Source organism: Leuresthes tenuis, unplaced genomic scaffold (assembly GCF_036924035.1).
Source record: "Leuresthes tenuis unplaced genomic scaffold, fLeuTen1.0.hap1 SCAF_5, whole genome shotgun sequence".
Taxonomy (NCBI): Eukaryota; Metazoa; Chordata; class Actinopteri; order Atheriniformes; family Atherinopsidae; genus Leuresthes; species Leuresthes tenuis.
In genome coordinates, this window is record NW_027325359.1 from 19243851 (window position 1) to 19254897 (window position 11047).

At 38.0% G+C, this 11047-nt stretch overlaps 1 protein-coding gene across 1 annotated transcript in view; it reads right to left on the reverse strand.

Moving 5' to 3' along the window:
• Window positions 1-1967, reverse strand: part of mgat4c (mgat4 family member C) — a 66059-nt gene extending 64092 nt beyond the window's left edge. The window contains exon 1 of the mRNA XM_072385270.1: window positions 1915-1967. The gene's annotated coding sequence lies outside the window, so the exon portion shown is untranslated. The remainder of the gene's footprint in view (window positions 1-1914) is intronic.
• Between the last annotated feature and the right edge of the window lie 9080 nt (window positions 1968-11047).

Consider the following 11047-nt stretch of genomic DNA (forward strand, 5'->3'; position numbering starts at 1 on the left):
TGATTTTGGCAACATTCCGTAGAGGAAAGAAAGCCACTGTAGATACTTCTTTAATATGTGAACAGCCTTACCCAAAAATGATTCTATTGCAAAATTCCAGTCTATTTAGATATTTCAATTTCAGAAAACGATAGTCGTGTTTCCATCAACTTATTTTGATGCACAGAAGAACGTTTTGATAGAAAATGCAAAATCAGAAATTTTCTTTTAGATGGCTCTTACCTTCTTCAAAAAAAAATATCACATAAACTATTTGTTTGGAGTTTTTTTGCCTCTAGAGAACAAATATGTTATGGTTCTCTAGAGTATTATGGTTAATACTAGCCAAATAACAATAGCAAAACATTATTTCCTGCTTGACATCGCATCAATCAGATTTCTGAAAACTTTTTTCTTCTTCTCTGGGCATATTCCTCAATGTCTCTCCAGTTAGCAACCACTACTGTTTAACACACTGTTTAATGTGCATCATAGCTCCCTTCTGATGACACGACACAACCTGGCCTACTTGTTTTAAACATTTGAAGTAAGTCTGATGCACATATTCCCACAAAATTCTGAATGCTCACTTCATAAGCCCTTTTTCGACCTAAGATAAGTAACATTATTGTCTGAAAGAGGCTAGATCTGCTTGACATTTGGATTGACACACAGCAAGTGGTGAAAGACGATGTCATAAGAACAGATCCATAATTACATAGTGCCATAATCAGTGTCTTTTTTTTAGCGCTCTGAGGCTTTACTGAGAATTAACTGTGAATCTTTTGCAAGCTTCAAACTGGTGAGGAGGGTTGGGGGTGCATCGACAAGAAGTGACAAGTAGTCACAGCCTGATGCTATCTTCCATTAGCATTCATGTCACAGTTCTAAGATGGCTAAGCCGTTGCTTAGCTTACAGCTCACAGGTCATTTACCAAATTTCATGGATATACCACAGACTGTGTCTATATGCTTGACTAGTCTGACATCTTTCCACATCTGTATCTTTCTGGTATGTTTTTCTGTTTTTTCAATCACGGCTGTAACTTGTGGGCCTCTTGATGCTGGCAACATTAGAGAAGAGCTGTGAATCGTTAAGATTAAATAATTGTGTCAAAGAAAAACGTGTAATACTTTATGTCGATGCATTGCAAAAAAAAAAAGCAAAGAAAAAGATTATTATTCATGTTGTTCAAGGCAGTTTAAATTTGGTTATGTGGCAAAACAATACTTGTTTATGTGCCAGTAATACTGCAAGTAAATTAGGCAACATAATCCTTCATTTGAAGTGCCGTATTTTGGTGTTGGTCTTTATTCAGTGAAGGCAAATACTCATTATCTATATAAAGCCACAACCTGCCACAGTCCCAGGCTTCTGAGATAATCATGCTCCGGTTTTCAAATAACTTCAGCTCTCATGGAAGAAATCCATCGCTAGACTAATACTTAACCTATTCAAAAGCCTATGAAAACATTTTTTACCTCTTTGGACAAAATGTCACAGTTGCTTTTTGCAAAAATAGCTTGAGAACCCAGCCAATATTTACATAAGAAAGCTTCCCATTGTTGTAAATGTGATCCTCCAGAATTGCCAAAGTATAACAGTTCATTTCTAGCCTCAGACAGAGCTCTTGGAATCCAATTTTCCCCTTGGGGAATTTTATTAATTTTATATTTAGGATAAATAATTAACTTCCTTTTATTTCCTCGAGGTTGTGAAAGTTTTCTTTGCCTTCAAGACTTCTACACATCACTAAAAACAAAAGCCAACACCATGCATTAAATTGTCCAAGGCATCTTTTAATAAAGAGATGTTTTCATTTTGGCAGCTTCATTCAGGTGCCCTGTTGTGATTCAACGAATGTTATGCTACAGTGATCAATAGGCAATGGGGGGGTGGGTACAAGAATGGTAAATCAGACAAGAAGCACTTACGTCCACTGTGTATCCTGTGGGCCATTATTGGTAGGTGTGCTCACACATCAAGGTGGCAGAGGTCTTCAAGGCTAAAAAGGAATAAGAAACAAAGGACCATTAAATCCCAGAAAGAAACCCAGCTCTGAGCAATGCACGCACTTAAACACTGCAGTGTAAGGACTGTGAAGAGAGTTTAGACCTGCAGACAAAGACAGAGAGAAAAGGAGAGGGAACGTGACATTGATTTTTCCCCTCTGTAGTGCCAGTTCATCATTCTGTGAGACACACTCTATCGATCCCTCGCCTTTAGTTTGTTTGTAATTTTGGGGGCTCAAAACTGTTCACAAAGATAGATCCTCTTATATGCCACTTGCCACTGAGATGAAGAAAGGAGGATCAAAAGATGTGTGAAGATGACCTCATTTAGCAAGGTTCTCTTGACTCAGTTGGTTGTTGTGGCCTTGTTTACAATGAGAGTTTCAATGGAGCAGATTTAAGTTAGAATTTCTCTTTTTCCCATAACATTGTTTTTTTAGTGGTTCATGTTGGATCTGCATTAGTGCATTTAAAGCTAACAGCAAACAACCACCACCCCCCACCCCCCAGTCAGTCTTTTCTCTGTGGGAACATGAACACAAACCACATTGTTAAGTCAAAATGACTTGGGGTTTACATCACATTACATAGCCTCTGAACACTTAAGTTCATCCTTCAACCAATTACCTCCTGATGCCTCATGGAGCCAGAGTCAATACAATTACTTACTAAATGCAGTTTTAACTCAAAATCTCTAAATGCCTCCCAATATGTAGCTAACTGAATAATTTCTCCCCATGATTGGAAGTTTGCAACAATCAAACACACGTTCTACTTTAAAACGGAGGTACATCGAAAAAAAAAATATATTGGCGGTGAATCAATTTTGAATCAGATATATCAGTTCTTGGTACATAGGGATATTTTTGGGGGATTTTTTGTTTGAAAAAGGGTTGGGTGAATCAGGGAGGAATCCTGACCGGTGAACTCAAGCTAACAGTTACTCAGAGCGGAGTCACAGACAAGCAAATTTTCACAATCTTTAAACAACACAAACCTCAAAGTTTTCACAGCAGGACTCAGAATTTGAGGTTTTATGGTGTAAAATTGGCTAATTATAGAACACTATGTACAGGAAATTTTATACTATATCACATAAGACAGTAGATTGTCTTGTCCTTTTTTTAATCTTTAAAACTGAGAAATGTCTGTGTTGATACGCGTCACTGGCTGTCCAACATGTGCTAACGACTCTAAATTCTGCCAGTCTAATACCAAAATGGCAAAAACAAGAACGACAAAATAATGAAAAGCCTGGAAAACCACAACCACTAATAATCTTTTAAATCTTTGCAAAAGTAATATCCAGCTGTGAGCTAAGCCTGACGCAACTCCTTACTCAACTATCAGCAAGGATACATTAGGCATCAACCGTGACATGTGGCTACACTGATTTCCCTTAGTTGAGTTGAAAAAATAGTGAACCAGCTGGTGCAATTTGTCTTGTATTTTTTTCTTCTTCTTTTTTTCTATGCAATATGTTTTTTTTTTCAAATTGCAACCATTTTTTATTCTTCTCTTATTTTTCTATGGCACTGTGCTCTTTACTTTCCACTGTAACACATAACTTTCCCTGTCAGGGATCAGTAAAGTATATCTTATCTTATCATCTGTGGCCCCCATTTGAGGAGCTCATAGCTCCTAGAAAGGACACGGACTACAACTAGGTCCTTCACAAAGCCCTTTGAAAATCCAAAATATCCCTTTCACTTTAATGTTTGCCCAGATTGTTTAACCAAGCTACCATCAGAGAGAATAAGTTCTTGTTCACTGATTTTCTTATATTTCCAGATCTTTTAAAAGAAGTTAACACATTGTTTTTACTTTGTAAGTGAGAGCATTTACCTGAAAAGCTAAAAGCGACAGGAAGCTTTGGTTTCATATTTCCTGTTTGTGGGGTGGGCTTACTGTCAACTTTGTATTGGTAAGCACAATGTAACCTCCATTACTTCCAGGAAAATACTCAACTTGGGATACAACCGCCCATAAACAGCCTTATCTTAACATCTCATCTGCACTTCATCATAGCTTCATTCCCCCACATATTCTGAGCAACAGAGAGGTATCACCTGACAGTTCCTTCAGAGAATACTAGAAGGTCATCCTCTCCTGGAAAACACATTTTAACCAGGGTTCTGTGTGCAAACAAAGCAAACTGAAACGCCTCCACATCTCACTGTTCACTTAAAATCAAGTTAGATTTGTAGTGTTTTTTTTCAATTACTATTTAATCACCATACCAACACCTGGGAAAATAATTATGTAGCTGTCAACATGAAGAGACAATGCAGTGTACTGTTAATTTAGCCTGGCTTACACACATAGATATACACACACATCTCACTAACATTTGCTTGCATTGTATTTCATACCTAATGTTTGTAATCTATTCTTTGTGCTGACAACTGAAAACATGCTAAAATATGAAGCAGCAATGGATTTTATCTATGGAATTTAGGGGTGACTGCCTCAGTGCACCCATACTGAAGTTACTGAAAACACTTTCCCACTGCTCTAACACAATAAAAGAAGAAAAATATTGTAATTTGCACTTATTTTTGTATGGAAAATGCCAGTGGTAGAGTTTTCTTTGTTACTGGCTATCACCTTATTCTTCAAACCTGACCACAAACCCTACAACATCCTGATTTGCCCTTACTACGTTATAGCCTCTGATTTGGTTGACCTCTTCTTCTGACTATTTGTCATCAGAATTTAATAAGCTAAAAAAAATGTGGCTTTTAGAACTTTATGTAATGTTAATTCATTGCGACCGTCCACTAATGATGACAATCCTGTTTACATTAGACAATTACGTCTATTATGAGTCTATTTACATTCTTTGCTTTCAAATCATAGCAAGGTTCTGTGGGCCAACTTTACCAAGTGTAATTCAAATGGAGCTAAATACTGAAAAAGTTTTTGCATTGCAGAGACTAACCTGGTGAAATGCTTCTAAATGCAATATTGTACAGTTCTGGAGACTACTTTAGCAAATGCTTCAAAAGACATATTTACACTGCAACCTCATCCTGACTCTTTCACCAGTGTGAAAATTAGATTGTCCCAACCTCATCATGTTATGGTAATGTTTGCTAACATTTTTCAAAAGCCTGGAGTTATCAACTCAGGCAACAGTGTTACTGGGTGTTTGAAAATTGCTTTGAAACTACAGGCTATGTACGTGAGTTAGCAGTCATAGTCTTAGCATAAGTCAGACCGTTGCCAAGTTTAATTCAAAGGATTTGCAATCTTCTACTACAGTGGAGTTGAGCTAGTTAAGGTATGCACCGTAGTCACCTGTTAATAATAGCCCATGTTTAAATGCCATGTGACAACTGTCTTGAAAACCGCAGATAACTAGTAACTGATAACTTTAATTGCTTATGAGTAAAATTTTAACTGTAGAAAGAACAAGCTTGCAGTGTTTACTTGGTTGTACCACCTGACATGGAAAGTGTCAGCCTTCATAAGAGTTGAAAGCTGCCAATTATTTCTCATGGAATATGGAATATCTAATGTAATCTAATATCTAATATATCTAATGTAATTAATGACAAGTACAGAGCAAATGACAGAAAAATCATTAGTTAGAAATTGCAGTGTGGTTGTTATGTTTACTAACAGTTAAAACTTTTCACATATTTGCATGTCGTTATAATTTGATTCAAAATTATAGAGACTACTACCAACAAAGATAAGTTTCAATAACAATAAACAGTATCAGTATTAAAAGGATGATTCTTCACAATCATACTTTCTTCACAGGATGCGAGGAGATGTTTTTGAAGCTTTGAATGGAGCTTTATTCAAGCGCTTTGGTTGGATACATCACATGTATTCACACAAAAGAGGTCCTATCCAACACTAGATGCACACTATCATAACGGTTATATAGGGCTGTGATAGTTTTCATTTATGGTTATGGCATAATTTTTTTGGACTGGTCTATTAGCTCCCCTCTTTACTGAATAACAGTAAACTGACATCCATATTTTTGTGTCCGAGTCCATTATTTAAAAAAAAAAAAAAAATTTCTATCACTTTATTCCTTAAAAACTATTTATTTTCATACACTTTTCAGTAAATTGAAATAACGATACTCTTTCATGTTTTGGCCTCTCAAACCCCTAAGATGTCAGGTGGTGCAACTGTCCGAGCAAATGAGTATACTAAGAAAAGTATTAAAAATGTTATGTAGATAATGATAAAGTCAAAATAAAACATTGGCATTATTTTATGTTTGTAGTCTTTTGGATAATGTTTTTTTTTTCAATATCAATAGTTTTAAAGCTGTTAAAATAACTGCCAAACTTTTGTCCAGCAATTTACTTTTCCGAGATGTCAGGGTGGCACAGCCATAAACATTGGACTTTTATTTTGAAGTGAAGAGACAATAGCTGTAAACAGGATGTTGCATCAGCCAGGGGAACCCAAGTGATCCTGAATGATTTGTAGATCTCTGTCAAATACTGATAAAAAAAAAATATATATTTTCAACTCTTATGTAGGGTGGTACACTTTTCATGTCAGGTGGTACAACCAATGTAAAACTTTAAAAAAAAAAAGTTTTATGATAAAATAAAAATTTTCTAAAGTGGTCTGTTTGAACTTCATGACAAGGGTAGAAGCTAATGCTAGCATCCAAACAGAAGCCTGTTTAATTTGAGATTAGTTGCAATAGTCAGGTGGTGTAACCAGTTAGTCAGGTGGCACAACTGCAAGGAATGTCACTATATAATGCTATTCAAAGCTCTAAGATTATCCATGAAACTTCTAAAATGTTTATTAGTTTTAAATTTAAAGATATTACACACTTTAAAACATTTTACATGATAATTTGTACATTTTAGATGCCACTATCAACTAAAGAAAAATCAGCACAACACAGGGCTAAACTTAGACCAGACATGGGCAAACTAAGGCTCTTTAATCCGGCCCGCCGAACTTGTCCAAATTATAGTAAAAACCCATGGATGTGTAAAAACCTCATTCATTTCCCTTTCCCTGCAATACCCTCGTTTCCCTGATAGATGGCGCACTAGTCTAGACAAATTGACTTTTGTTGGAGTGTAACTTTCCAGCTGCCATTTCCCCCCTTCGGTAAAAATGAGCGGGCCAAAGAAAAGAAAAGTGGACGCTGAGTGTCGAGTGTTTAAAAAGGAGTGGACAACAAAATATTTTTTCACTAAAGTCCGATCAACGGCTGTATGTCTGATATGCCAAGAAACTGTTGCATTTTCAAAGAGTACAATATCAGCCGTCACTTTGCCACAAAGCATGCTAACTACGCCAGCAAGCAGTCAACACAAGAACGGGCAGCTACTGCTCAGAGGTTGGCAGCTAATTTACAGACTCAGCAGAATTTCTTTCACCGACAAACTGCGATTCAAGAGTCAAGTACCAAAGCAAGTTTTTTGCTGGCATTCAAGTTAGCAAAGGCTAGCAAGCCTTTTTCCGAAGGCGAGTTTTTGAAAGAATGCATGGTAGAGACAGCAGATCTCTTGTGTCCGGAAAGCAAAGGAGAGTTTGAAAAAATCAGCTTATCACGCAGGACAGTGACTCGCCGTGTGGAACTGATTGACAAAGATATAGTCAGCGAGTTAAACAAAAAGGCGGAGTCCTTTCATTTATATTCACTAGCACTGGATGAAAGCAACGACATGAAAGACACTGTTCAGCTCCTAATTTTTATCCGAGGGATAAATGACAGTTTTGAGATAACGGAGGAGCTTTTGAGCATGGAATCGCTGAAGGGGAAAACGCGAGGTGAGGACTTATATGAACAGGTGTCTGCTGTCATCGAGAGAATGAAGCTGCCTTGGAGTAAACTTGCCAGTGTCACCACGGATGGATCGCCAAATTTAACTGGAAAAAATGTCGGGCTGCTGAAAAGAATCCAAGATAAAGTGAAAGAAGAAAACCCTGACCAGGATGTTATTTTTCTTCACTGCATCATTCATCAAGAATCTCTGTGTAAGTCTGTATTGCAGCTTAATCATGTCGTAGATCCAGTTGTAAAACTTGTTAACTTCATACGAGCAAGGGGATTTAATCACCGTCAGTTCATTACGTTCCTAGAGGAAACCGATGCGGAGTTGTCTGATTTGTCAGATTTGTCTTATTGAAATAGTGTAGCAAAAACACTGACTTACTAATGCAACATTACCTCGTAAGCAGAACTTTATAGTTTGGCTGCTCTTTGTTTCAGGGGGTACACTGTTGTGGGGGAATTGCTCACTGGCTCTGGTGTGCACATAACGTTGTCGGCACTGGTGCTCGAGCATTCAACAGTTTGTAATTGCCCTACAGATTGTAAGCGTTGCCATCTAGAGTAAAGGAATATAAACGTTATATTCTTTGTCGCAGTGGTCCTTCACGCTGCTCACAGTCAACCAAATACCACCTGTTGGCAAAGCTAACAATATATTGGCTTAGTGCCTGCGACACATGTAAACAAGTTGACAGAGAATCTCTGCACCAGTTGCAGGTGCTGTCTTTATCAGCGCAGAGGCATAGAACATAGAACATAGAACAGGTATCAACACTGGTAAAAAAAATCCAAACAGTATCCATCCCTAATCGCAAATGATCTTATTACAGACAAGAAAGGAGTGGAGGCCCAGGCAGGAACTCCCTGGAATCATTATAGATCCATACAGTTCCAGCACACAATTTAGAGTGACTTCATTTGTAGAGATGGGGATTAATCAATTATGGTGCATAGTGATTGCAAGATAAGATTGCAGATTCTTAGAGTTTAGTGCCACATGCTTTTACTGTGCAATGTTTTGATATGTAAAAGCAATGTGTTAACCTGACACACCAGATGGCTTTATACACAAAACCTGCCAGTTTTACTGTGAAGAATGTCTCCTGATTGTTCCAAGAAGCTGCTTCGCTGCTTGGAAGCTCTGTCATTGCCTCAATCCCTGTGCAGAAGTCTTGAAATCAGAAAATTCAAATAATTTACCCAAAAAACGATCATCTGTCGAATTCTCTACATTCCTGACTTTCCAAATCGATATTGATGTGAATGGCTTTGACAGTTTCTCTGTAATGAGCCGTCACCCTCATACTTACCAGCAGTGAAAAGACTGACAGCCTCAACACTCGGTCTGGAGGTCATCCATGTGAAGGGGGTGCTGCATCCTGCAGATGCTCTTGCCATATTTGCTGCTGAAAGGCATTCTATCTGGGGTACTTCTTCATTTCTTTACTCCCCAGGTTTTTAAAATGTCATTTATGCCTAATAGCCATGCTCATTAGCTGCATGTGAAAAACACACTCTGGTCATTACCAGCAACATTTGCAGTCAGGCTTCATGCCGAATTCTCTTGCCTGAGTCATCTGTCACAGCCCCGTTCCTTGGCAGTTGGCATCATAAATGACACAAAGCACAAATCTTCTAATTATCTGCAACTACCTTTATCTGCTTACATTGCCAGTGAATGTGTTTTGACAAGGCTGTTTTATCAGCGTAGCGAGAGACCAGATATGAAACAACATCCATCATACTGGGGCTGTGAAGGCCACTTGGGAGACTGCACGGGCAGTAGTGCTCTAAAAATTGCACTTTACCTTGCTGTGATTCCCTTGTGTACAGGCAAAATGGCTGAAGGGAGAGTTGTACATTAAGTGGGACTGCAATGTAGACAATAGCACTCAACTATCTTTCATTATTTACTTGTACCACTGTCAGATATGGACAAATGTTCGAAGAAACTATTGGTATGCGGGGAAAAAAATGTCCAAAGAGAGCCTGTCATAGTCAAGAGGGTGAAAAAGTTCATTCTACATCCAATAGATCCACTTTCATCATTATTTTTAATTGTCCGTTCCACTTAGATATGAGACATCTCTTGCTAGTTCTGCCTAAACACTGCAACATAAATAACTGTTCTGGAATCTCAGAGGCATAAATTTGAAAAAGAAATTATGTTTATTTCTGTAAAGGAGCGTTGTGTGGGTGTGCAATAGTCTGTCCAAGTAAGAAATAGTGTGAGGGGGAGAGTGGGTGGGGAGCATACTGGCTATTCTTTGTCAACTGCTCAGTGCCATTTAATGGCCTGTAAACCCCTTTGCTGGAGAAAGAACAAGCAATTAGCATACTGAGTGGATTACAAGATTGCTCTGACTCCTGGATTAATGTGTGCACTTAATCTTCTCTTTGCCAAGCGATTCCTGGATATAAATGGAAAGAAGATTCAAGGGGAACACACTTCCTCACCTTTGCAAAACACATGAAAAGGGATTTCAACACAGATTTTAAAAAATATCACCAGTACAGTCACTTAGCACAACTGGGCTGAGCTGACCAAGAGTTTTTTTAAAACTATCTTTCTCACGTCGGGGGATTACTGCGTGGCTTGAGTGCCCCTCTGGTCTGTTAAGATGCCACCAAAGTGCACATAAATTTCTAAATTGCCATTTCAGACCATCCAGCTGTGTCAGATTCTGCCATCTGTCAGGAAAATTGGCATAACAAATCAGCACACAGGGATTCTCAGTTAACATAGTGAAACTGTGCATTTCCACATGATTATCCAAGGTCCAAGATTATCATTGCAAAGTGTTGTATTTTAAAACAAACCACGGTCCTTTCCTCAACCTGATCAATTAGTTTTGATAGAAACCAAACCACGTTAAACCCAAATCAAAGAGCAAGTGAAAAAGGAAAAAAGGAAATGAAGTGAGGTTCAAACATAAACTCAGGTCTGATGGTGGTACTTCTTTTTGGCATTTAGTCTTGCTGTTGCAGGTGCATATGAGGTGATGCTGAAGGACACCATGATAATTGTCATTTCATCTTGTCCACCTTGACAAAAGGAAAGACTCTCTCAAACAACAAAATAGAAACACCATGTAGGACCAAGTAAAACGATCAGACTTTCTGCTTGTCATTGTTTTGGCCTTCATTTGTACCCTGTTTAATCATAGCCTAAGACCCTGGCTTAAGTTTAAAATAAATGGCCCCTGTTTCCTTTCAATATTGTTTTGGTCTGACCTTAAGCTAAAAACAAATTAACTCCACTTGTATGGACTGTTGAAAAGA